Genomic DNA, 27,425 nt, shown 5'->3' on the forward strand with positions numbered 1-27,425 from the left:
CACTTCCTGGAATTCCAGAAACCCTGCGGCAAGTTAGTCGAGTCGAGCCGGCAAGGGCTTGGTCGATTGGGTAACAAACCCTGGGTCTCATGTTTGTCGAGTGGAGTGATATCTCCTCGACTAATCGGTATACTCGAGTATTACCACCCGTGTTTATTAAGGATTTTGGGCCCAGTAGGGGGTTTGAATGGTGGACGGAGAGTAGCGTAAGTGGTGCTCTACTGGATTGGTTCCTTTACTTGAAAGTTGACGGAGTGTCAACTATTACGTGATCAAGCTTCTGGTGATGCAATGGGAATTTGACTCCTGAGAGCCATCTGTATCCTTATACTTTGGAATGATTATTGCTTATTGGATTATTGACACTTCTGAAAAACTTTTACACTCGCTCATTTTGAGATTGCTACTTGACGTGTTATTGCTCACTTTTATGTACTCTTCATGCTCGTTACTTTGCTATATCAAAAACTTGTACTTATAAATAATGGTCAATTTGCTATTTGGAACCTCACTGGACTTTTAGCTCATTCCACTCCATTTGTTTTCCTTACAGGGGTACGAGCGAGGCGTGAGATGTGTAAAGACTAGCGTAGCCTAGTTGTTTTTGACTTTTGACTTGTACTCGCGCTATCACTCGATTAGGATGATTTGTACTTGGATTGTATACACTTTAAACCAGTTTGGGTATGTAGAAGCTTTGTATCTTGAATGTGCATCGATGTAAGTTGTAAGTGTGAATTGCGAAGTTATTTATTATCGACGGTTGTATGCACGTGATACGAGTGAGTGAGTCATGGCGAGAGTTGGGCAGGTGGTCCGCTAAATCCTACGGTACGCCCAGGGGAAGGTGGGGCCGTCACAAAATGCTTCAAGTGTCAAGGCTATGGACACATCGCATCTCAGTGTCCTAGCCAACAAACCATGCTGGTACTACCGAATGGAGAAGTATTGACCGATGAAGAAGATGAAAGAATGCCGTTCCTAGTTGAGAAGGACGAAGAGGAGGAAATTGAGGAGCAACCAACGGCCAGAATGGTTTGATTGGTAGCATGACGTGCGCTCACTACTCAATCCAGTCGAGAGGAGCTTCAATGTGAGAATATCTTCTACACTCGTTGCCAAGTCAAGGATAAAACGTGTAGCTTGGTGATTGACCCGGGGAGCTGCACCAACGTCGGAAGCTCATTGATGGTCGACAAACTAAGTCTATCAACAAGCAACCACCCACATCAATATAAATTGTAATGGCTCAACAATAGCAGAGAGGTACGTGTTCTTAAACAAGTACTCGTTTCTTTTCGCATAGGTCGTTATGAAGATGAAATTTTATGTGATGTTGTGCCTATGCAAGCTGCCCATATAATATTAGGCCAACCATGGCAATTTGATAGACGAGTCATGCATGATGGTTTCACTAACAAATATTCCTTTGTCTTAGGTAATCGAAAGATAACACTTGCACCTCGAACTCCACATCAAGTGCACGAAGATCAAACTAGACTTCAAAAGGAATATGAACTTCAGTGTGACAAGAGGAAAAGTGTGAATGACAAAATGAAAGGGGAGGCCGAGAGTACAAGTAAAGGAAAGGAAAAGGTAGTTTCGGCTATAGAGGGTAAGAAAGTGAGAAAACAAAGCGTGATTGCCAAGATTAAACATGTAAGACAAGCTTTATTCTCTAAACAACCTCTTCTCCTACTTTGGTGCAAATCGGTTTTAGTAACTACTAACGAACTTGATTTGTCTTTGCCTAGCAGTGTTGCTAGTAGTGTTGCTAACCTTTTGTAGGAATACCAAGATGTCTTTCTTCAAGAGATTCCAAGCGGCTTGCCACCTATACGAGGCATTGAGCACCAAATCGACCTTGTCCCTGGTACATCACTTCCAAACAAGCCGCCTTATCGAACCAATCCTGAGGAGACCAAAGAAATGGAACGACAAGTTGATGACCTTTTGAGCAAGGGATGGGTGCGAGAAAGCTTAAGCCCATGTGCAGTACCCGTCTTGCTAGTACCAAAGAAAGATGAAACCTGGAGGATGTGCATTGATTGTAGAGCCATCAACGCCATAACAGTAAAGTATCGCCATACTATCCCTCGTCTTGATGATACGCTTGATGAACTGCATGAAAGAATGAAAGAAGGGCATGAGTGGAAAACCGTATTTAAAACCAAACATGGACTATATGAATGGATGGTCATGCCTTTTGGCCTAACCAATGCCCCTAGCACATTCATGAGACTGATGATGTGACAGCCCCACCTCCCCCTAAGGCGAACCAGAGGGTTCGGCGGACCGCCTGCCCAGCTCTCGCCGGGACTCAGTCGTTCACTACATTCCTCATTTAAAATCGGAATAAAACCACAAGAATAAATAGGACAATGATCCAAAACTTAAAGCGAAATTTATAAACATTGCTATCCCAAAAATGAGTATCAACATCGAATATACAAAGGTTCTCAATCCTTCATACGTCCAGCCCGTGCCAAGTACTAAGGTGAGAACCAAAACAAAAGAAACAAAAGAACTATACTGGCTAGTCTATATCGAGCTCACGTCCTTGCTCGCCTTTCCCTGTTAAGGAAAACAAACTAAAGGGGTGAGCTAAAAGCTCAGTGAGGTTCCGAACACATATTCAACAACAAAGCCAATACATTAACCATCGATAATCAATAATTCAAGAAACATTTACAATGGAAAGCGATAATAACACATACATTAAAAGGATACGGGCTCACAGGGAGCCATTTGTTCGTTCGTTCGTTCGTTCGTTCGTTCTCCTGTCATTCCCCTTATTCCTCCAATCATTTGAAAATGCATTTTTGTAAGTAAAACCCTCGTTCGATCATTCATTTCATTCAACCCCTCCTGGACGTTGGCCAGGCTCCACCAACCTACAAGGTAATACTCGAATATACCAACGTTCACACCCAGGGTCACCATATCGCCCGATCGAGTCCGCTTCTGGCTCGAGTCGATCGGTAACGAAGGGCCGGGCCCAGTTCAGCCAAAAGGCTTACATCATGCACAACTAATGTATCAATCATTAAATCGTTGAAAATTTCACGTTTCATTTAGGTCGAGCGCGATAAAGTACACGCTCGCCTAGAAAATTCGTTTTGAAAATCATTGGAAACACTTAACACATTATCAAACAATAACAACAAGTCATGAAGTCAAGGAGAATATAACAAACAAGGAACACTCACCTATGTACGCAAAACAACGTGCAAAATATTCTTCCGGATATTATCCTTAGTCACCGAGAAAACCTAAGATTAAACGAGAAAGAATATTACAGCTCATCTAGCACAAATAATTAGGTGAAATCAAAGAAACTCAACAATTGATGAGTAGAACGTATAAAAAAACTTTAAAGTGAAACGAGGACATTTGGACCCGTGGACAAGAATAATTAGGGTTTCGTAGACCAAACGTAAAACCAAACTAAAGACAAGTCGGAATCCAACTAGATAGGCTAAGAAATACTGCTTTCGGAATCGTTTATATGGTTCAAAATCATCTCATATTCAAGTAGATATTATACACTAAAGGTCTTAATGAAATTCATGAAAAAAAGAGGTCAAAATACCCAAGAAAATCCTAAACCACTCCTCTTTATTTGGGTAAGAGTAAGTACACATTTGGAGTTTCCAATTGAAGAAGGATCATGTTTTAAGATGGAAAACGGTCATAGTATTTGCCAAACGAAAAATATACAAGTTTAAATAGAAACTTAGCTCTCGAGCGAAAATTTGGGCAGCACGCCCTTTGTATTTACCTATTTCCCAGCCATTTATGGCTTCATTATTTTCCTCAATCAATCCCAACATTACACACAACATAAATAGCCACTCAATAGGCTCAATGTCATATGGTTACCAAATCAAGCTAGGACATGTGCGGAAATGACGTTTAGGTTGGAAAACAAAAGGCAGATTTGCTGTTGCTTAGCGGAACTAACACAACTGAAGCGACACTAGTCGGATTGAGGTGCACTTTACATCATTTCGAAGCTAAGAGAAAGGGCTACAATGTTGAAGAAGGCCACTCAGTCCAGTTTGCAATGTATCTAGGTCAAATTTACCAAAACAACCCCAGATTTTCCAGTTCGCAGTTCAACTAGCAGTCCTGATTCATTCAATCATATCTCAGCACATACAACTCCAATTCAAGTGATTCTAAAGCCATCTGAAAGCTAAGATACCAGGATATATTTTTTAAGACGACATCGACAACCAAATTAGTAGTATTCCCGGTCAAACTAACCAATTACAGAAGCGGATTATCAGTTTCGGACACAAACAGGGCAGCAGGGGTATTTCGGTCTTTTCACAGGCTACGTTGCTCCGATTGGGCTGAAATTTTTCAGGCAACTATAAAACATCATTTTATACAACTTTTATGTTTTAATCCAAGGTTAATTAGGCCTATAACTAGGAGAAACAGTACCGGGCAGAATGGGGTTAATTGAAACCCTAATTCCGAAATTTCCTTTCAAAGCGGAAATTTTCCGCAAATAGCCACAATTTGCGCACCCTAGCTTCATTCTGGATCATTCCCAACCATCATCCATGGCCAATAAATATTAAACATATAAAAACAGAAAAATCATGAATAAATAGAAAAATTCACCAATCTCAACCAAAATCATGAAATAGCCCACAAAATCACCTCTTAGACTACCACAAGCCACTAATTAAACATCATTAGATAGAAAAGAGAGGTTCCTTAGCTACTCACCTTATCAACCAAACAAAGGAGACAACTTAGTACCTTAGTCTTCCAAACCACTTCACTAATCACCTCACAATCACTAAACTAAGGGTTTTTATGGAGAAACTTCAAGATTAATCGGTTGGTTTGTTGGATTGAGCAAGATTGGAGCAAGAAATTTGGAGAGGTTTTCCTTTCTTTTCCCTTGAAGATGGCCGGCCACAAGAAGCTTGAAATGAAGATGATTTTTGGTTTATTTTGTACAATGGTGAATAGTGATCAAATGTAAGAATGCATCTCCAAGTGACACTTGTCACTCCAATTAATGCATGGCTATCCTTTTGTCCCTCTCACACCAACTCATTTAGTAACCTCTAGTTATCTCTTAACACCTGCTAAAATAAACCCGGTATCCAAAACTTAACCTAACTGGCCGAATTTTTCCGAACTTTCCGCACTAGCGGGTCCCACGTCCGGTATACGCTCTTAATTTCTCAAAAACTAACCGATACTAGAAAAATCATCGAAAAACTATATTTACTCATACAAATTACCTCGAAAATTTTCCTAATAAAGAAAATACAGAATAACATGCAATTAATTACCATAAAACCTAGAAAATAAGAAAATATACGGGTTCTCACACCCTCTCCCCCTTAAAAGAATTTCGCCCTCGAAATTTTTTCCTTCAGATGGTTTAGGAGTTTGTTAGTGGTCTACAGCATACACCCTTGTCGGTACTTTTGTTCGGTTCCCTCTTTCATTCGCTTGTTTTGATTTAGTGCCCTCCAGTTGCTGGGTACTACTTTCACGTGACTGTTTCCTCGGACAGTTGCTAACCTGGTGGTCACCACTTCCGTAAATCAAACACTTCCGGCCTTTCCTCCAACAATCACTCTCAGTGTGATTGGCCTTTCCACAGTAGCCACAAGTCAAGGAAGAAGCCACTTGTTGGCTTTTTTGAAAAATCTCCCCATGGCCTACTTGACTTCCTTTTGTAGATCGTTCATCTAACGCCCCTATTGTCCATGGTGGGTGGGACAAAAAGTTCACTTTCTGCACTTTGGAAGGGACTATTGATTCACTTGGTTCCTCAGTCACACTACCAGGTGTACTCCTTTTCCGATTTTGGGAGGCTTTTATCTGTGCTTTTGCATTCTCGATTCGTTGGACTTTCTCAAGGGCCTCCGTAAACGTATTCACTTGAACCGCTGCTAGTGCTTCTTGAATTTCCAGATTCAATCCCTGTATAAATCATCTTACCCTTCTCGGTTCCGTGGGAACTAATTCGGAAGCAAACTTGGATAGTTTGGTGAACTTCGTTTCATATTCGGCCACACTTAAGGTTCCCTGGCGTAGTCCAATAAACTCATCCTCCCTCCTTTCTTGGACTAAAGGTGGGAGATACTTTTCATTAAATTCCCTTAGGAAGTTATCCCATGTCCATACAGTTTGTTTTCTTTCCCACTTTGCCTTAATCACGTTCCACCATGCTCGGGCCGGTCCTTCAAATTGAAATACCGCAAAGTTCACTTGCCTTTGTTCGGTATAGTTCAAAGCTGCAAAGATGTTGATCATGGACTCCAGCCACTGTTCGGCTACATCCGGATCAGACCCTCCAAGGAATTTCGGAGGAGCAAACTTCTGAAACCTCTCAAGAGCCCGATCTTCTCCTATTTCAGGGTTCGAAGGTTGATTCACAGGTATTTGACGTTGTTGGTCCACCAACCTTGCTAAGATGTTTGTCATTTGTTGAATTGCCGTCGCCATTTGGTCCCCGGCTTCAACCCTCGGTCCTTGCTCTTGTGCAGCTGTTGTTTCCCTTTCCTCTCTTGGCTCTTGAGCTCGTTTATTCCAACGGCCACGTCCACGTCCACGACTACGTCTCCCATCCATATATATGTTTTCCCTCTCTCTTTTCTTTTCTTTTCCCCCCAAAAAGGTAATTTAGTGACTAAACACAGTAAATTGACTAAAGTAACAAATTCCAGCATACCAAATACACAATTAAACATATACACACATAACACACCATATATCAAGAAGACAGATGATCAAATACACAAAGGTATATCAAATTAGATAGATAATCATATGCACAAATACACCAACTAACGTCATGTGTAACAATAATATAAGGGCAAATCAAAAGAAAAGGCAATATCGTCCTAGTTTCAGCTGAATAACCCCGTCCGGTCTCTCACGTCACTTACTATCCAAACTAGATGTCCGCAGACCTCTTATACTCATTCTAGCCGGACAAAGCCTATTCATGTTTCCAAAATACAAGTCTCAAGTACCTAGTAGCTAGCATCGCCTCAACTCTGGAGTACTCGGGCACGAGAATCTGAAATAAGATAATTCACATCTCGAGCTGGCCAGTCCCAAGAGTAAACCATCTACAATCGAAATTCCTACCAGACGTACCTATCTATGGTCCTCAAATACCACAAGAAAATTTAAGGCCTATAACATCCACAATTCGTAGCTTATGCTCGAACGAGCACTTTCTCCTTCATACCTATTCACCACTCAGTCCAGACTCACTCCGCGCAGAGACCACGCGAAGCAGGCTCTGATACCACCTGTGACAGCCCCACCTCCCCCTAAGGCAAACCAGAGGGTTCGGCGGACCGCCTGCCCAGCTCTCGCCCGGACTCAGTCGTTCACTACATTCCTCAATTAAAATCGGAATAAAACCACAAGAATAAATAGGACAATGATCCAAAACTTAAAGCGGAATTTATATACATTGCTATCCCAAAAGGGAGTATCAACATCGAATATACAAAGGTTCTCAATCCTTCATACGTCCAGCCCGTGCCAAGCACTAAGGCGAGAACCAAAACAAAAGAAACAAAAGAACTATACTGGCTAGTCTATATCGAGCTCACGTCCTTGCTCGCCTTTCCCTGTTAAGGAAAACAAACTAAAGGGGTGAGCTAAAAGCTCAGTGAGGTTCCGAACACATATTCAACAACAAAGCCAATACATTAACCATCGATAATCAATAATTCAAGAAACATTTACAATGGAAAGCGATAATAACACATACATTAAAAGGATACGGGCTCACAGGGAGCCATTTGTTCATTCGTTCATTCGTTCGTTCGTTCGTTCTCCTGTCATTCCCCTTATTCCTCCAATCATTTGAAAATGCATTTTTGTAAGTAAAACCCTCGTTCGATCGTTCATTTTATTCAACCCCTCCTGGACGTTGGCCAGGCTCCACCAACCTACAAGGTAATACTCGAGTATACCAACGTTCACACCCAGGGTCACCATATCGCTCGACCGAGTCCGCTTCTGGCTCGAGTCGATCGGTAACGAAGGGCAGGGCCCAGTTCAGTCAAAAGGCTTACATCATGCACAACTAATGTATCAATCATTAAATCGTTGAAAATTTCACGTTTCATTTAGGTCGAGCGCGATAAAGTACACGCTCGCCTAGAAAATTCGTTTTGGCAATCATTAGAAACACTTAACACATTATCAAACAATAACAATAAGTCATGAAGTCAAGGAGAATATAACAAACAAGGAACACTCACCTATGTACGCAAAACAACGTGCAAAATATTCTTCCGGATATTATCCTTAGTCACCGAGAAAACCTAAGATTAAACGAGAAAGAATATTACAGCTCATCTAGCACAAACAATTAGGTGAAATCAAAGAAACTCAACAATTGATGAGTAGAACGTATAAAAAAACTTTAAAGTGAAACGAGGACATTTGGACCCGTGGACAAGAATAATTAGGGTTTCGTAGACCAAACGTAAAACCAAACTAAAGACAAGTCGGAATCCAACTAGATAGGCTAAGAAATACTGTTTTCGAAATCATTTATATGGTTCAAAATCATCTCATATTCAAGTAGATATTATACACTAAAGGTCTTAATGAAATTCATGAAAAAAAAGAGGTCAAAATACCCAAGAAAATCCTAAACCACTCCTCTTTATTTGGGTAAGAGTAAGTACACATTTGGAGTTTCCAATTGAAGAAGGATCATGTTTTAAGATGGAAAACGGTCATAGTATTTGCCAAACGAAAAATATACAAGTTCAAATAGAAACTTAGCTCTCGAGCGAAAATTTGGGCAGCACGCCCTTTGTATTTACCTATTTCCCAGCCATTTATGGCTTCATTGTTTTCTTCAATCAATCCCAACATTACACACAACATAAATAGCCACTCAATAGGCTCAATGTCATATGATTACCAAATCAAGCTAGGACATGTGCGGAAATGACGTTTAGGTTGGAAAACAAAAGGCAGATTTGCTGTTGCTTAGCGGAACTAACACAACTGAAGCGACACTAGTCGGATTGAGTTGCACTTTACATCATTTCGAAGCTAAGAAAAAGGGCTACAATGTTGAAGAAGGCCACTCAGTCCAGTTTGCAATGTATCTAGGTCAAATTTACCAAAACAACCCCAGATTTTCCAGTTCGCAGTTCAACTAGCAGTCCTGATTCATTCAATCATATCTCAGCACATACAACTCCAATTCAAGTGATTCTAAAGCCATCTGAAATCTAAGATACCAGGATATATTTCTTAAGAAGACATCGACAACCAAATTAGTAGTATTCCCGGTCAAACTAACCAATTACAGAAGCGGATTATCAGTTTCGGACACAAACAGGGCAGTAGGGGTATTTAGGTCTTTTTACAGGCTACGTTGCTCCGATTGGGCTGAAATTTTTCAAGAAACTATAAAACATCATTTTCTACAAATTTTATGTTTTAACCCAAGGTTAATTCGGCCTCTAACTAGGAAAAATAGTACCGGGCAGAATGGGGTTAATTGAAACCCTAATTTCAAAGCGGAAATTTTCCGCAAATAGCCACAATTTACGCACCCTAGCTTCATTCTAGATCATTCCCAACCATCATCCATGGCCAATCAATATTAAACATATAAAAACAGAAAAATCATGAATAAATAGAAATATTCACCAATCTCAACCAAAATCATGAAATAGCCCACAAAATCACCTCTTAGACTACCACAAGCCACTAATTAAACATCATTAGATAGAAAAGAGAGGTTCCTTAGCTACTCACCTTATCAACCAAAGAAAGGAGACAACTTAGCACCTTAGTCTTCCAAACCACTTCACTAATCACCTCACAATCACTAAACTAAGGGTTTTTATGGAGAAACTTCAAGATTAATCGGTTGGTTTGTTGGATTGAGCAAGATTGGAGCAAGAAATTTGGAGAGGTTTTCCTTTCTTTTCCCTTGAAGATGGCCGGCCACAAGAAGCTTGAAATGAAGATGATTTTTGGTTTATTTTGTACAATGGTGAATAGTGGTCAAATGTAAGAATGCATCTCCAAGTGACACTTGTCACTCCAATTAATGCATGGCTATCCTTTTATCCCTCTCACACCAACTCATTTAGTAACCTCTAGTTATCTCTTAACACCTACTAAAATAAACCCGGTATCCAAAACTTAACCTAACTGGCCGAATTTTTACGAACTTTCCGCACTAGCGGGTCCCACGTCCGGTATACGCTCTTAATTTCTCAAAAACTAACCGATACTAGAAAAATCATCGAAAAACTATATTTACTCATACAAATTACCTCAAAAATTTTCCTAATAAAGAAAATGCAGAATAACATGCAATTAATTACCATAAAACCTAGAAAATAAAACCTAGAAAATAAGAAAATGTACGGGTTCTCACTGGAACGCCATGTAACCTCACGACCTCGTCCATGTAAACCTGAGTGGAGTTAACTGGGGTCAACACATGACCTTAGTGGAGTTTACGTACAATAACAGCTACTATTCATCGATTCAAATGGCTCCATACGAGGCACTATATGGATGAAAATGCCGGTCACCGATCTACTGGGACGAAGTTGGCGAGAGAAAGGCACTGGATCCAGCAACTCTTCCATGGCTGGAAGAAGCTCGAGAAAAGGTCAAATTGATACGTCAACGACTCCAAACAGCTCAAAGCCGACAAAAGAGCTATGCGGACAATTGAAGGAAAGACTTGGAGTTCGAAGTGGGAGACCGTGTTTTCTACAAGGTTACACCGTTAGGAGCGTCACGGCGGGTAGAGGAAAGAAATTGCAACCGAGATTCGTCGGACCTTACAAGATCCTGCAGAAGATAGGTGCGGTAGCATATAGGCTAGAGCTGCCGCCAAGTCTCTCTAGAATTCACGATGTCTTCCACGTTTCAATGCTTAAGAAGTACTATCCCGATCCATCCCATATCTTACAGCCAGAGGAAATCGAAATAGATGAATCACTCGCTTACGAAGAGAAACCTGTGCAATTGCTTGACCGGAAAGTTAAAGAACTGAGAAACAAGCAAATTCCGTTGGTTAAGATCCTGTGGAGAAATCATGGGGTAGAGAAAGCTACTTGGGAAGTGGAAGAAGAGATGCAAAAGAAATACCCTGACCTTTTCGTGAGTTAAGGTGAGAAATTTTGAGGGCGAAATTCTTTTAAGGGGGAGAGGGTGTGAGACCCCGTAAATTTGCCTATTTTTTTAGGATTTAATTTTTTTAATTGCATGCTTTTCTGTATTTTCTTTATTAGGAAAATTTTCCAGATAATTTTTATGAGTAAATATAGTTTTTAGAGGATTTTTCTAGTATCGGTTAGTTTTTGAGAAATTAAGAGCGTATACCGGACGTGGGACCCGCTAGTGCGGAAAGTTCGGTAAAATTCGGCCAATTAGGTTAAGTGTTGGATACCGGGTTTATTTTAGCAGGTGTTAAGAGATAACTAGAGGATACTAAGTGAGTTGGTGTGAGAGGGACAAAAGGATAGCCATGCATTAATGGAGTGACAAGTGTCACTTGGAGATTAATTCTTGCATTTGACCACTATTCACTACTTTACCAATTTATCAAAAATTGACCAAAAATCCTCTTTATTTTCAAGCTTCTTGGCCGGCTCTCTTCACGAGGAAAAGAAGAAAAACTCTCTCAAATTTCTTGCTCCAAACTTGCTCAATCCAACAAACCAACCGTTTAATCTTGAATTTTCTCCATAAAACCCCTTAGCTTAGTGATTGTGAGGTGATTTGTGAAGTTGTTTGGAAGGCTAAGGTGTTAAGTGGTCTCCTTTCTTGGTTGTTAAGGTGAGTAGCTAAGGGACCTCTCTTTCTTCTCAATAATGCTTAATTAGTGACTTATATGAGATGAAGTGATGATATTAGGTGTTGTTTCATGGATTTTGGTAGAAATTGGTGAAGTTTTATATTTCTTCATGATTTTTCTATTTTCATATGATTAATATTGTGTGGCCATGGATGATGGTTGGGAATGGTTTAGAATGAAGCCCTAGGGTGTAAATTGTGGCTATTTGCGGAAAATTTCCGCTTTGAAAGGAAATTTCGGAAATTAAGGTTGCAATTGAACCCATTCTGTCCGGTACTTTTTTCCCTAGTTAGAGGCCGAATTAGCCTTGGGTTAAAACATGAAAGTTGTAGATAATGATATTTTATAGATGTCTACAAAATTTCAGGCTAATCGGAGCAACGTAGCCTGTGAAAAGACTGAAATACCCCTGCTGCCCTGTTTCTGTCCGAACCTAGTAATCAGCTTTGGTAATTGGTTAATTTGATTGGGAATACTACTGATTTGGTTGTTGATGTCTTCTTAATAAATGTACCCTGGTATCTTAGCTTTTGGATGGATTTGGAATCACTTGAATTGGACTTTGGTAGCCTGAATTATGGTTATTTAACCAGAATGCGGTTCGTTAACCTGTTTATACGGTTCTGGTTTGGTACATTGCAATTTTGACTTAGTTGCACTACAAACTGGACTGAGTGGCCTTCTTCAACATTGTAGCCCTTTCTGTTAGCTTTGAAACGGTGTATATTTCACCTCCATCCAATAATCGTAGTGCCGGTTGTGTCCAATACGCAAAATGATGTCAAAACTATTTTGGATTTTAGGGTTTAACTTTCATTTCCGGATTTTCCCTAGCTTACTTTGGTACTTATACGTTCTAATGGAGCCTTATTTTTGGTAGTATATGGATTTGGTTTATGACTCGTATTCGAGTCTCATTGTGCTTATTTAAATGTTTTAGGGCGTGACGGTGGTTCAAGACGCTCTTTGGGCGGAAGTGTATGAAATATCATTTACTTGCTTGGTGAGTGTACTACTCACTTGCTTGTTACTATGTGGCTTTTATACATTTGAACTTGGTATCTTGAATGCTTATTTGCACCATTGAAACTGATTAAAGTGAGGGTGTACTTGATCGCCCTCACCCCTTTTGTATTCTATGTAACTGTCTACTGTGGTACTTGAATGGTACATGAAATACTGGATTTAGTGTCATTTGGACGAGTATCCAACGGCCATTACTGTCACTACTGAGCTCAACCCCATTGGTAGTCGATTGAATCAAGCCAGCGAGGGCTTGGTCGTGAAAATTGACGAGCCATGGGGACTATTATATGGAATCTTGTAGTATGAGACTCTCGATTCCGGTATACTCGAGTATTACCAAATTTATACTGTTTGGAGTTCGGGCCCGGTAGGGGTATGTTGGGTGGAAGGAATGGAAGTAAAGTGGAGCCTACAGTTGGTTACTTGTAAACATTGACGGAGGGTCAATGAAGTCCGATCAAGAATACAAGCGAGGAAAGGGGCTCTTGAGAGTCGTCCGTATCCTTTAACCAATTTTATTAATGTGTGATCTTGGTTTACTTCTTTATTGAATGAATTGGGGTGAAAAGTCTTATGCTTATATGAACTTCGTTGCTTGAGTGATTGTATCTCATTGGGCGTAAGCTCACTCTATTCCTTTTGTTTTCCTTACAGGAATTTGAATACTTTTGGAATGGCTTTGATAGTTGGTTGCCGAGTTGAGCTAGTTGTAGATACATTTTGTGTAGCTCCTCAATGAATGAAACCCTAAATGTATTTTGATCTGTTTCCTCTTTTGATTTGTAAATTTGCAAACCGTACATGTATGAACTGGTAGGATCACTTTTGTATGCTATTTTGTCTTGTAAATGCTAAATTTCAAGGGGTATATGTTTGATTGATGTTTGGTTGGATTTCGGACAGATTTGGTTTTCAAACGGCAAAAGAAACATTTTTGGCGGGAAAAGCCAGAGGCAAATCCGGCCGAGAATCTGGCCAGAAATTGGCCGGATTGCTGGCCGGATTGCCTTGGGAATTTTTGAATCCGAGCAGTTAGCCACTGTCTGGTATCCGGCCAAGAATCCGGCCGGTAATCTGGTCGGATTCTTCAGTGCCTGGCACTATTCATGTCGGTTCCGATTTTTCATTTTTTTTTATTTTGTGATTTTGACTTGTTTGAGCGCGCTTTTATTTTCCTGGAACATTTTAGACCGCGTGTAATTGCTCGTTAGTCCTGGCGAGAGCTGGGCAGGCAATCTGCTAACCTCTTTGGTTCGCCTTAGGGGAAGGTGGGGCTGTCACAAGTCTAGTATTAATTCCTCAAATCTCCAATTAATTTGTATCGGCGCGTCTTTCGGAAAACTATCGACGCACGAGTGGTATGAGCTTAATTTTAACTCACTCATATCTCATCTCTCAATTAACTTTTCTTAGTCTACTATTGATCATTCTTAATTCTCCAAGATTATTGCACTCTCGAATTGAATTTTATCTCGAAAAATGTGTACTCGTTATTCCTTACTAAACGAGCCTCTGAAAAATAAATTTTGCTAACGAAGCGTTTTAAAAATGTGAGTAGGGCATTGTTCCATGTAAATGGATGTAAAATGGCTGAATTAAATTATTCGGAGAAAATGGGTGAATAAATAATTAAATAAGCCAGTAAAATAAGATAAAATAAGAAAATTTTCGGGTCCTCACAATGACTCTATTTATGTGGTAGTCGATAGATTCTCTAAGATGGCTCATTTTATCCCATGTCACAAGACCGATGATGCAAAACATGTGGCCGGCCTGTTCTTTAGGGAAGTTGTTCGTTTACATGGTTTGCCACGTACCATCGTGTCTGATAGGGATGTTAAGTTCTTGAGTTACTTCTGGAAGACACTATGGAATAAACTTGGAACTAAACTCCTCTTTTCTACTTCAAGTCATCCACAAACGGATGGACAAACTGAGGTAGTCAATAGGACCCTATCCACTCTCTTACGAGCCATTATCAAAAGAAATCTTAAGACTTGGGAAGACTGCCTACCACATGTTGAATTCGCATATAACCGCACAGTTCACAGCACTACACAATAGTCCCCATTTGAAATTGTTTATGGGTTTAACCCTCTCACACCACTTGATTTGTCTCCACTGCCTATTTCCGAGAGAGTTAACCTTGATGGGAAGAATCGAGCTGAGTATGTGCGCGAGCTACATGCTAAGGTAAGGGCAAATATAGAGAAACGCACCCTTCAATATGTCCAAAGTGCTAATAAGGGGCACCGCAAGATGGTCTTCGAACCAGGTGATTGGGTATGGATCCACATGAGAAAGGAATGATTTCCCGTACAAAGGCAAAACAAGCTCTTACCAAGGGGTGATGGACCATTCCAAGTCCTGGAGCGCATAAATGATAACGCATACAAGCTTGATCTACCAGGTGAGTATGGTGTACATGTTACTTTTAATGTCGCTGACTTGAGTCCTTTCCTTTCAGATGATGAGTTTGATTTGAGGGCAAATCGCCTACAAGAGGAGGGGAATGAAGAGAACCCCACAGCTCAAGGGAGTACTATTCAAGCCGTTTCAAGAGGTCCGATCACTCGAGCACGTGCTAGGAAGCTTAGAGAGTCATTTCAAGCCTTAGTTCGTGATATACAAGCTCAAGTTGGTGATACATGTAGTATTCAAGGCCTTGATCATGAAGATACAACACTTTATACACTTATTCAAGTCATAGATGCAAGTGAGAATGGAGATCAAGGCACTGGAGCCGAGGATTAAGGAAGTTCGAGTTACTTGGTCGAATAAAGCACGATGTCTTGTTTAGTTAATATTTTCCAGATTGTTATTCGGATTTTAGTTATTAGTTTAAGGGTTAAAACAGTCATTGAGTTAGGAAATAACGTCTAGGTCATGTTGACCAAGACCATAGTCAATTAGGTTTAGGGAAGTAGCATCCGGTTAGGATTTTTGCGTCTTGTAAAAGGCTATAAATATAGCCTTTAGCCACCTTATTTTTTCAGTTTTTGAATACACGAACTTTCTAGCCAAAACTTGTGAGTTTTGCACTCTCTTTTCCTAGAGATCTTTGCTTGAATACTTGAGAATTGCTCTTAGGTGTTCTCGGACTTATCAACCAATAAACCACTATTGGTTGTGGCGTCTTCTACCTAAAACCTTGGTTCACTCTCTTGTTTAGTTGTGGGTTGAGACTAAGTTCAATAGGTTCTCAACTACGCGGGTTTGAAGGGTCAAGGACACCGCATCCAACTTGAGTCTTCATCTAGATCCGGGGCTACGTGGGATACGAGTTCATGCCAATCGTGGTGGGTTCGTATCAAATGGGGTTCTTGTCAATGCAACAACATCAATGATACGAACCTGCCCGAAGGTTTGAACTCGTATCCCACGTAGTCCCAGATCTAGATGAAGAAAATCAAGTTGAATTGCAGAATAACACTTGACCCTTCTAACCCCTAGATTGCAAACCTTGAATTGAATCTCAACCCGCAATCGAATGATCTAGTGAACCAATGTTAAAGGTAGAAGAACACCACAACCAAGGTGTGTACTTGATTGATAAATTTGATGAATAATTCAAGAAAATTCTCAAGTATTCAAAAGAAGCTTTCTTGGAGCAAGAGAAAAGTGATAACTCAATAATAATAAACATTGAAAAGACTAGGCTATTTATAGCCTTACAATTACTCAAACCCTAATGTGATTTGGAACCACTTATTTCCTAAAATTAATGACAAAAGTTGGCCCACTAAAAACCCTAATCTTGGCCGAATTTATTAAAGCAATTAACAACTAAATTTAGCAAGGCAATTTAACATTAAAACCCTTGCTTAAACAGCACCAAGACAAACGACTCAAATGCTAATGGACTAAACCAGAATTGAACGTTTTAATTTTTGAGCGAATCTTCCAACTTTGCCTTACTTGACTCGACGACTTGAATGAGAGTATAACGAGTTGTTTCTTCCTCATACTTTTGAATAACATTTGCATGGCCAATTCTATCATGTATAGCACAGACTAGGGCTTGCATTGACTCCTTAAGCTTCTTGGCATGAGCTCTAGTCATTGGACCATCTAGCTCAACTTGGACTCCACTCGAAGTGCCTTGGTCAGCCGTCCCTCTTGCATCAATCAAGCTTTTCAAGTACTAAAGATAATAATCCAATTTTAAGTGACATGGCTTACTATGGTATTTCGATGAATATCCTTGAGTTAAATTACACTGAAGGCCGAACTATCACCTTATCTGAATGTGATTGGATATCAAAAGGCAAAAGATTAAAACAAGATGAGGATGGATTCACATTCGCCAACTTCAAGAATGTAAAGCCTCACCCTGAGCCATATGTGATAGCAACCCAAGTTTTGCAAGTTTTTTATGTTGAAGACCCCTTAGCTGAAGGCTAGAGTGTTGTTGTTGCTACATCTCCTAGGAATGAGTTTATGATCAACCCCGTATATGATACTGAGATGTTTTTGCAAAGCACAATTACCTCAATAATTCAAATGGACAATGAGAATGAACACATTCAATGGGTTGAAGAAGATGATGGAGATGAAATCCTCCATTAGCCCAAATTGTTGAAATGTTTAGTTTTTGCTATTAAAACTGCAAAAGTTGTAACTATAAACGTGTTTGCAATTTGACATGCATTTTTTTGTAGATGCAAATTCAGATTATCTTTGTTGTGTTTTTGCATTCTATTAACCTACGTACTTGCACTTTAAAATTGATTTGTTTGTAGATGGAAAATTTCAGTCTAGTTATAGCCTTGCTATTATCATATTCGTTTGTGATTTTGCTATCCTTTTCGCATTTGTGTTCTTTCATTTGTTAAATGTTTCATTTGTAGGAATGGCAAGGACTAAAGACAGAAGATTAATGGAAATACACTTGTTGATCAACACGAGGATATAGCTGAAAATCAGATTCACATTGAGGAGCCTATGTGAGAGCCCGAAATTTATTGTGTATTTCATGCTTCTGTTTTAGAATTGAACGTGTTGTGTTTACTTGTTACTTGTTACTTGTTTCTTGTGATTAAATAACTTGGATGTACCCTATATTAGTGTTGGATCAACCTTTATAGAAATTAACACTAGAATAAGAAATTAGTAGGAACATAACATGAGAATATAGAAGTGAGCGGTAATTGTTAGAATAACTCTTGACAACTCACATATGTTTGACAAGCAAAAATAGACTTATGTTGCAATTTTATTCATTTAGCTATCTATTTGTTTATTTAACAATTTGATAATGATTTTGTCTGAAAGCTTTTATTAAATTTTACATGTGGGAGTTTAGTGGGGGAAAATGCGATTTTCTTTTTGTGGGGTGTGAAAGGAACTTTCGGGAAAAAAGAGAGGGTTTAGTGCAATAAGGAAGAGGTAGGATACTTGGAGCTAGAAACATCTAGATGGTGACATGTGTCACCATAGCCATCAAGTGTTAACTTCTTTGACCAAGCTTTCTTACCAATTATCCTTTCATTACTTGTCTTAAACCTAATAAACCAACACAAGAGAAAGAGAATAGAGAAATTGGAAGCTAGAAATCACAAGGAAGTGACACTTGGCGAAGTAGGGACCAAGTTTTTGTTATAAGACACCTTCGACCAATCTTGTCTTACCATTTTTCTTTCCTTTCTTGACTTAAGACCAAACAAAATAAAAACCAAGAGAAAAAAAAATGTGAGGGCCGTGAGCTTGAGGAGAAAAAGGGAAGAAAAAAATCCATTCCGACTAGCTTCAATTTTGCTTGGACTTTAAGGGGAAAGGAAGAAGATAGCTTGGGGTTTCCACAAACCTTTGCTTGAGCTTGGAAAAGGGAGAAGATTGGGTGAGTGGATTAAGTTTCATCTTGATTGGAAGGCCAAAGAGGTAAAGTGTTAGGTTGTTCCTCTTTCTTTAACTTATGTTGGAAACAAGTTGAATTTTTGGATTCAAAGCAAGAATTTATGGTGAATCTTGAAAGATTATGAGTTGATGATTATTATGCCTTATATTTGAATTCTAGGGTTTGATTATGCATATGATTGTGGTGTAATTATGATGGCTATTTTGTTATAATTATGGCTACATATGTATCTATGGTTATGTTGGTGATGAAACCCTATAGAATTACTAGATGTTTTGGGCTGAATTTGGGACAATGAGTTGGAGGAAAGTTGGAAAATTTGGGAGGAAAATTTCTGGTTGCTGGCCGAATGGAAGGGCTGCAATTGTAGCCTTTGTTTTGAAATTTTCTTGATGATTTAGGCTTGGTTTTACTCAAAATACGTTATACTACTTTACCCTACAAGTGTGTGCTGAGATTTGATCAAAATCATGCATTTTAAGTGGCTTAAACCTCACATTTTGACCAAAACCCATGGCTGGAAATTTTCGCGCAGGAGACTCTGAGCAGTCTTGGAAAATCTATCATATCTTGGTGTAAAAAAATCCAAATTGAGTTCTGATTGTTGAGTTTGAAACTAGTTCAGAGGACTTTCTACCGTGAATTTTCAGAATTTTTCTCAATTCTTATGAATATCTGTGATTTTCCAAAGTTGACAGAATTTCCATACCTGCTCTGTTTTTCTACTGGATGAAGCAGCAATTTGAGGCTGGAATTTGACTAACTTGTGGACAGAATCTTACAAATGTTTCTTCTGGGAAATTGTAATCCTTTGAGTCTATTTTCGAATAGTATAAAGTTATAAATTTTGGACTTAAGAAGCTTGAAATATGATTTTTCAAATAGCATCACGCAAAACTGAAAAAATTCTGTTTTCCTAAAACTGACCTTACTTTCATTTCCAACTTTAAGTTGGAGTTGTTAAACCATTTTAAGCTTGGTCTTACGATAGGAATGAGGAAATTCTTGGTTACACATGTCCCTTGGGTCTAAATGTTCTCTTTTTACTCCAAAACCGTATTGGCATCATTGCACTAGTAATTACTTGGATTTTCTTTGGTTCACCTAAGCTTTGAATGGTTAAACTATAATACTTTATCTTGGTTGTTCTTAGGGTTTGTTGGTGACCAAGGGCATAACCCGGGGGCGAACTTTTGACGTTATTTTGTTTAAACTGGTGAGTGTCAGTCAAGTGCGTGTTTCTTGATATCTTGATTTGAATGATACCATGTGTTATGCATTGAATATGGAACTTTATAAGGCGAGGATGTACTTTATCACACTCGTCCTCCCTTTCTTGAATGATCTTGTACTTGCTTGAACTTGATTGACCTGTATTTGTGGTTATGCTTGTGCTCGACTTGTAAGTGGTGAGTGGTAGCATATACTACACTCAATTCGAGTGGGAGGTGTCTCTCATCCCGTCTCAGTACTTTCATCCTGATTAAGTCGATTGGAGAGTTAACTCGTCGACCCTAGTGCTGAGCGACAGCATGTACCACACTCAATCCGAGTGGGAGGTGCCTCTCATCCCGTCTCAGTACTTTTATCCTGATTAAGTCGATTGGAGTGTTATCTCATCGACTATACTTGTTCTTGTTTGGGTATACTCGAGTATTACCACCACTATTTCTATTTGGCGTTCTTGCCCGGTAGGGGGTGAAACGGTGGATGGGGATTCATGTCAAGTGAATTCTACGGACTTGTTATTTGTGTGGTTGACGGAGTGTCAAGAAAAGAAATGACATCCAAGATCGTGAACTGGCAAGCTTGTGGATTAGCTCCTGAGAGCTCCTGTATCCTCTTAATGACTGTGTTTTAGTCCTTTGTGGCTTTACGTGAAACCATTATGTGCTACTTGAGTTGAATTATGGTACTTGTTCTACTTGCTTGCTTGATATCTTGGCCTCACTGAGCGTCCGCTCATCGCTTTAAGTTGTTATTCCTTAACAGGAATTTGAAGTGAAGAATTGGAGGCGCTAGACTAGCAAACTTTTGTCTAGAGTTAGTGTGATTCCCTAAGCGACTTTTGGACATTTGGAACTGTAGATTTCATTTGTATTTGAAATATCATGGTTGTAATAGTTAACGTTATTGCCTAAGGATTGTGGCTGTTGTTATTCAAGTACTTTCTTGATTTTAAGAAATTGTTTGGTTTGAAAATCGTGATTTGGTTCGAGTGAGTGCATGAGTCCTGGCGAGAGTTGGGCAGGCCGTCCACCATACCCTTGGGTTCGTCCTAGGGGGAGGTGGGGCTGTTACAGGTGGTACAGAGCTTTAGGTTTTAGATCACTGCAGTGCATCCTAGACTAGATGTTTAGGATGTCGGACTATGGGGCTAATGTGACATGTAATTGAAATACTAAGCCAAAGGATGATTAGTAGAAGCTTAAATAAGACTTGAACCATGATTGGAATTATAGGAATGGAAGAAATTGGTGTGATTATGAGATGATAGATTCTTTATCTTGATGGTGTGGTGCTAGCTATTGGCAATACGAGGCAAAGGTTACCAAGTATATGAACTAAAAGAATATTTTGAGGATGTAAAATGACAAAACCTAAGAGCTTGAAATTGGTGTGGTTAAGGAGTAAGAGTGGATTAACGCTATTCGTGAGCAAGTACAAGAGACCAATACTCGCCTCGCCCAAATGGCAAGATAATGAGGGATAGAATTGAGAGGATAAAGTTTAGTGGTGAAGGTTAAGACACAAAGGATCCTAAGGTTAGACCTGAGGCTGGACCGATTGAGGAGATTGGGTTACGAGTGTTGATATGAATTAGTCTAAACAATACCTGGTTGTACCTCAATAACAAGGGGTTAGACTCGAAATTTGATGCGTGTCTTGAATATACAATGTGCTAGCACTGCAGACCTGTTTAATTCCTCTTTTGAATGTTTGGACTTGCTATATGTTTACTTGAACTTGTTGTGATATAACTTAAACAAAGTATGCATTACTCTGGTGAACCTAGAGGACCATCTATTGGCTCCTAATTGTCTATCCTTACTTATATAATTAAGTGATTCATGCCTTATTGATTTTGTCTTTCTATGTAGATCTATGAACTTAGACTTGTGTGAGAATGGAAGCTGGGGATGGCTTGGGGACATCCATGTAAACCTAGGTAACCCTAGACTTAAGAAAGTGATCGGGAACCTGTGGTTTACCGCATCAAAAATCAAAGACCGAGTTAGAGGATCTAGTAGTAAGGGTTATCATGGTATTCCAGTTTAAAGGAGTGGCTTGTTTGTGGAGAAACATTGTAAAGGTTAAGTAGAATTTGGTACATTAAGTTTAATCGGTGTGACACTTTTGTGTTATTGGTTAGTGCATTAGCAAGAATTTCAAGTTGTAAATGATCTGGGGTTAAGGGTTTTAGCTTAGTTATAGAGGCTTAGTTGGGAAATGGAAAGGGTTACTAAAGGGAGCAAGAGACTATAGATTCTTCATAAACATGCTTTGTGGAGATGATTGCAAAATAAGGCGAGATAGGGTGTGGAATTTTGGAACTTGTGAACTCGTGAGTAATTTCATGAAATTAGGAGATAGGACTTTAACATATGTAGAAACAAGCATAGTTATTGTGACGTAAGTACTGAGAATAGTAGTTAGTATCTTTGGGTAATGCTCTACTCGAGTTGAGAATTCGCTAAGACTCATTTTCCGTGGGAGTTAGATAACTTTATATTGGATCCTCAAGAGCTTAAAATTATATGGTTAGAGTCTTCATTGGTGATGAGATGCTAATTTAGGTACTTGATTTGTTTAGCAAGTTGTCACTTGAGATCAAGTGAACTAGAGCTATGACGACTTTGGAAGATATGTGCAAGGAAAGAGAGGTTCTTTAAAAGAAGGTAGAGTTCCAGAGAATATTGGGAAGGACGATGGAAGTAAGAATATGTTGAGAACACTGAGCTCATGAGCAAGTACGTGGAAAAAAAAATATATGAAGGGATCTAGTGGAGCTGCAAATAAGAATGAAATGATGCACCTAACTATTCAGATGGCATTTCTAAATACTCCTAGCAACCAAGTTAAAAATGGTGAAGGAAGCTCTCGTGATAAAAAGGGGAAATGCAAAAAGATGGGTGGAGTCAAATGGCGATTAAGAAGGATGAAAAGAAAGAAGAGATTGATAGCTATTAAGTGTGAATGTTGTAACTAAGACTGGAATGTGTTATTGGATAACTGGTGTATATTTTAGAAGTGGCAAGTTTGAACACCAAGTGAGGAATTATCCAAACAAATCGATTATGCTATATTTTGTCTAGTGAGAGTCAATGTTTGTCTTTGCTTGGAGATAAGTCCTTATCAGTGTCTGATTATGTGTGTTGTGCATTGCTATTCTTGGGGTTGAACGAGGACTCTCACTTGTACTTCATAAGTAAGGACCGATGGATGGTAAACCTGGGATATGATTGGGATATTTGTACCTAATAGTGAGTGTGAGATAGGTTAGGACCACTCTCAAGAGACATTCTGTGAGGACCTATAATTTTATTATTTCAAAATATTGTTAAATTGGTCATTTTAAAAATATTTCGTACTCGAGTTACCCAAAAAAACAAAATACTAAAGTACATGAATTTCTCGAAAATAAATTTTACCGATTGGTTCTTTACGCGCATATTATTTTAATGCCCAAATTTATTCAAGATGAATTGCTTATCGTGATTTTTTTATTGTTATATATATATATACTTGGATTATCATATTTTAGAGTTTTAGAATCGAATAAGATGAATTTCCAAGTTCAAACGAGAAAACCCTTAAGTTTGACCTTTATACGCGCGCGTGCCGAAAAGGCCCCGACAGGCACATTAATTTGATTAATTGGAGATTTTAAGAACATGATATTAGACTACTAGTAATGTACTATTAATGTACTAGGGAAATTACCTCAGAGGTTTAGTGCACAAAAGTTGCAACGAGCGCGAAAATTGGACACGCGAAGACCCTAAACGGACCTAGCATGAGTTGACACTTAGACTTAACCATTAAGTCACCAATTCTCTCCACTTTCATTACAAAATCTAATTTCACTCTCTCGCCTCTCTTCACTCTCTCTGTTTGGCCGAAAATAGGAAGAAGAAAAGGGAAGAAAAATCTAGCCAAAATCCTTACAAAATTACTTCAATCCACTTCCAAATTTCATCATCCATTAGAGGGCTTTGATCCTAGCTTGGAAGAGGGGGCTGTTCATCGGTTTTCTTGGAGGAATTTCGGTCAAGATTTCTACCCTAAAGCTGTCCAACTAAGTTCTTGAGGTAACTCACTCACCCACACTTTAATCTTGCAAAAGTATAGCTCAAATGGAGCAAAGGAAGCATGGGTTTTCAACCTATGGTAGAATTTGGGTTGATTGGTTGAGTAATTATGTTCTTGCAATTCCATGACATGCTCGAGGGTTTGAGGATGTTTATTGGTGGCTGATGTGATGAATTAACATGTTGTGGTTGCTGATATTGTGCTATGTTGCATGTATATAGAATGATTGATGGAATGAAGTTGGAAGAAAGTTAGAAATTTGGAAAAGGTACTGTCTGAAATTTCTGATTTCTGCCCGACTTTCTTGTTTGCTGCTGCCCTGTAATTTCGAAAATTTTCTGGTGTTAATTGAGCTTCCAAATTGGTGTAGATATGTTGTGCTATGTGTATTGTGGTTGTCTACCAAAAATCAACCCAAATGGTTGGTTAAATTTTGAGTTACAAGTAAAGAAGCAAAACTGGAACAAGCTCCAGAATTTTCTGACCAGCAACATTTGTGTAGCTATAACGTTTTGCTCGTTGATCGAAATTGAGTGCCGTTTGTGGCATTTGAAAGTAGACTCTTAGATCTTTAAAACTGTACCAAGCTCATTTTCTAGTTCGTCCCGAACGATTCGTGGCGAGTTTTGAAATTTGGCTGTCTGTTTATTACTGTTCATCCGAGACTGTCCAGAAAATCCATTTTGTTGCTTGATTTTGAACCGCTTATGTCTGGATTTTGGAAATGATTTATTCTACATAAATATATCCTTGTGAACCTAGTTTCTAACACCACCAACCGTTTTCAATATCACTGAGAATCGAGTAAGATACGGCCTAATTAGCGAAGTGCATTAAATCTGGAAATTTTCTGGAAAGGCCAACAGTCCAGGAATTTTAGTGAACTTCAACTTTTTATTTCTTGAGCTAGGAACATCGGAATCGAGTTCCGTTTTTTTCATTTGAAATCTAGATTGGTACTTTACATGCATATCCAATTTCAAAGGCTGGTTTTGATTCTATGATTTTTAGCGAAATTCCAAAATTATTGGAAAAACTTGGACTGTTTTGACCTATCTTCAATGAATAGTAAACTTTCTTGGAGAAATTGACTTGTTTCTGATTTGATTCTTGGAAAGTGACCTTCTACAAAGTTGTTATGCTTCAAATGAAGTTTTTGACGGTGTAAAATTTGCCATTTTTAGACTTTCCGAACTTCCGGACTGATATTTCCAAGAATGACTCGAAAAGTGAAAATTTCCAATTTGGACCTAAATGTTCTTTTAAGGGCCTAGGTTACATTTTTAGAACTCTTAGAGCATTTCAAACCTATTTTCATGGTGAACTTGAGTTCACCTATCACTTGAGACCTCATTTGAAAGTCGGTTCCTTATGAACTGAAATACTTTGGAAACTTGAATTTTGGAGTCAAAATTGACTATTTCTTTTCTTTACACGAATACTGTATGGCCTGGAATTTGAGATACAATGCATTATTCCATACTTTCAGGATCTCAAGAGGACTTCGAGGGAACTCCCGGCGAAGCGTCTTAGAGCTAATTTCTCAAACTTTGACTTTTGATACTTGGTGAGTATCAAGTGCATGTGAAGTGTTTAAATGAAATGATTCTTGTACTTGCTAGTTAATGAGGCTAGGGCATACTTTATCGCCCTTATCCTCTCTTTCATGAAATTGCTTGCTTGATAAGTGATACGTGTTACATGTGAATGCAAATGAAAGTATTTTTCGTGAGCATTGAGCGGCAGAATGTATCATGCCCTTTAGGGTAGGAGGTACCGCTCATCCTGTCTCAATGCTATGACCAAATCTTGTCGATTGGAGCTTTGTCTCATCGACCTAAAAGTGAATGGGGGGGACGCCCCAACCCATTGGCAAGCCTTGTAACTCGAGCCGGCAAGGGCTTGGTCGAGAAACTTGGTGAACCTTGGGAAGTGTTATAGCTTGATCCAAATAAGAGGTCTTGCTAGGTATACTTGTTAAGTGATACCACCTACATGCTTGTTTGGTTACGGATCCAAGAGGGTGTCATGGTGGCTGGAGGTAGTAAGTGGAGTTCTACATGGATAACTGCGAAAGTTGACGGAGGGTCAACTACTTGAGCTTGGATCGCGCGTGGATTAGCTCCTGAGAGCTCCCGTATCCTTTTATTGTGATCAAATTTCCTACTTGCTCAATGTTTCGCAATTACTTGTTACTTGAGTTATTGCTTTATATTGTGTCTTTGCTCGCATGCTTGCATGTTTTTCCCTTGGCCTCACTGAGCGTTAGCTCACCCCAATTTGTTTTCCTTAACAGGTTTGGAAGTGGAAGTTCTGAGGCTTAATTAGTGACCCCCAAAAATAATTTTTCCCCACAGGGCTCGAGGCCAAAGAAAGCGCTTGTATTGAGTTATTAGTGCCTGAAGGGATATCTCAAATATAATTTGAATTCGATTCACTTGATAAGTATTTGATGTAATTATTTGAGAACTGAGGACTTTTGTCTTATTCGGGGAATGATACCCTTACTTGAGATTTGTAATGTATCTTATCTCGTTCTAAGTTTGAAAAATGTTATTTCGTTTATTCTTGAGGTTGTACCCTATGTTATTGGATGTGAGTGATGTATTTTATTTGAGGACTGTAGTGAGTCCCGGCGAGAGCTGGGCAGGCGGTCCGCCGAGCCCTTTGGTTCGCCTTAGGAGGAGGTGGGGCAGTCACACATTCCAAAACGATTATGAAGGCATGTAAGAATTTCGAGAATGAAATTCTTTTAAGGGAAAGAGAGTGTGAGAGCCCGAAATTTATTGTGTATTTCATGCTTTTGTTTTAGAATTGAACATGTTGTGTTTACTTGTTACTTGTTACTTGTTTCGTGTGATTAAATAACTTGGATGTACCCTATATTAGTGTTGGATCAACCTTTATAGAAATTAACTGTGAGAACCCGGAAAACTACGTTATATTTATTGCATGTCTTCGCATGCATTTTCTTTACTTTACTTTATTATATGAATTTTCCAGAGATTTTATAAGTGAGTATAGTTTTTAAATCATTTTCCTGGTATAAATTAGTTCATGTCCAGTTTGGAATGTATTAGGGGCGTGGGACCCGCTAGTGCAGTTCGTGCGATAAATTTTTGACGATTAGTTAAAATTTTGTAAAAGGATATTGTTTTACAAGGTGTTAGGAGATAATTAGAGGTTAGCTAGATAGATTAACCATTGGGAGGAAGAAGATAAGCTTAAATCATACAAGGCGCCAAGTGTCGCGACCCGATTAGAAGATGGACTTTGACCAAGACCTTCTTAACTTTCCTAAAATCAATTTTGACCCATTTTTCATCCATTTTTTCTTTGTCTTGGCCGGCTCTTGAGGAGAGAAAAACAAGGAAA

At 39.1% G+C, this 27,425-nt stretch overlaps 1 long non-coding RNA gene across 2 annotated transcripts; it reads left to right on the forward strand.

Annotated features, from left to right (window-relative positions):
* Nucleotides 1-24,014: 24,014 nt before the first annotated feature.
* On the forward strand, nt 24,015-26,439 carry LOC113711674 (uncharacterized). 2 transcript variants are annotated; one of them, XR_003453131.2, is made up of 3 exons: nt 24,015-24,049; nt 25,540-25,617; nt 26,347-26,439. It is a non-coding gene; the product is annotated as an uncharacterized lncRNA (long non-coding RNA). The 2 variants fall into 2 exon arrangements; XR_003453129.2 differs by lacking the exon at nt 24,015-24,049 and adding an exon at nt 24,182-24,318.
* Nucleotides 26,440-27,425: the final 986 nt, after the last annotated feature.

This window comes from Coffea arabica, chromosome 10e (genome assembly GCF_036785885.1).
Source record: "Coffea arabica cultivar ET-39 chromosome 10e, Coffea Arabica ET-39 HiFi, whole genome shotgun sequence".
NCBI lineage: Eukaryota > Viridiplantae > Streptophyta > Magnoliopsida > Gentianales > Rubiaceae > Coffea > Coffea arabica.